This window comes from Echinops telfairi, unplaced genomic scaffold (assembly GCF_000313985.2).
Source record: "Echinops telfairi isolate 266 unplaced genomic scaffold, ASM31398v2 ScPeMD7_7;HRSCAF=31, whole genome shotgun sequence".
Classification (NCBI taxonomy): domain Eukaryota; kingdom Metazoa; phylum Chordata; class Mammalia; order Afrosoricida; family Tenrecidae; genus Echinops; species Echinops telfairi.
The window spans coordinates 19,247,478-19,248,601 of record NW_022103904.1 but is presented as its reverse complement, the minus strand read 5'-3'; the positions used below and the strand labels follow the sequence as shown (position 1 = coordinate 19,248,601).

General features: G+C 54.2%; 1 long non-coding RNA gene across 1 annotated transcript in view; it reads left to right on the top strand.

Annotated features, from left to right (window-relative positions):
- Window positions 1-81: 81 nt before the first annotated feature.
- LOC123521264 overlaps window positions 82-1,124 on the top strand; it is a 1,562-nt gene continuing 519 nt past the window's right edge. The window contains exon 1 of the long non-coding RNA XR_006679736.1: window positions 82-911. This is a non-coding gene — a long non-coding RNA (uncharacterized LOC123521264). The remainder of the gene's footprint in view (window positions 912-1,124) is intronic.

Genomic DNA, 1,124 nt, shown 5'->3' with positions numbered 1-1,124 from the left:
CCTGCCCCGCGGGCTGCTCGGATCCCGCCTGCCCTGGGCCTTTCCTGGGTCTGCCGAGGCCGGGTGGCCGGGTGGCCTGTGACTGCCCCGGCGGGGTGGTCGCTCAGTTTATGAGCTCATCTGCCCTCTCCAGTCATGGCCCAGCACACACGTCCAAGTGCCGAGGTTGGCGACCCGTGGGGCGTTTCTGCGGGTGGATGCCCACCTGCTGCAGGTGATCCAGGTAGCTGAGATGCTCCACGTGGACATCTTCGCTGGCCCTGGAGACGCGTCACCCCAGCAGGTGGAGAGGGCGGTCTCTCCAGAAGGGGAACTTTCAACTCAAACCCGCACCAGCCAGGAGCGAGTTTGTCCCCAAGACTTCATCACAGCCGTCTTCTGGTTTGGTGTGTTCTCCTGATGGATATCTTTTAAACATCAGTGCCCATGACAAAACGTAATAAACATCAGGACAGGGGCCTGCTGAAGAGTCATTCCTAGTGATAGAGTTTTAAAAACATACGTTCCCACTATGCGTATGCTTATTTCATTTTTCAGGCCTTTCTGTCTTTTGCTCTGTGAGAGTGAGACTCTGGGGGACTCTAGCTAGTTGGTATGAGCTAAACAGGTTACTAGAGAGCACTTGGCAGATTGCTGCAGGCAGCTCTCTTCCAGGCTATAAACCGACCCAGCTCTAAAATTTAACTTGCGCGCCTATTCCTAAAATGACCGTCGGAGGGCGCGAGCGTGCCAGGATTGAATTCCGCCTCTGCCAGGCTCGGGATCATTTACATTGTAAATTTTACAGACAGCACGGGGATGGGACCCCGAGGAACGAAACGTCACAGACGCCTCGGAGTGAGTTGGGGTACATCCTCTGCAACGTCGAGAGCTGTCTCGGAGCAGCCCCCTTCACTCTTTCCTCGCCCCTGGTAAGACCACCACACGACAGTGGGTAAAGTTAAACGTTCACATGCCCCTTTTATCCATCTGGCTGTTAGGTCGAACTTCTAAAATGGGAAGATAAGTTGTTGAACCCCCCCATTTCTTAATCGTATAAAAATAAACCGAGAAAACAAGTGAGCCTCCTCCATGGAGATGCCAAACCATAACAAGGGCCACGACCTTCCCCACTGCGGCCACTT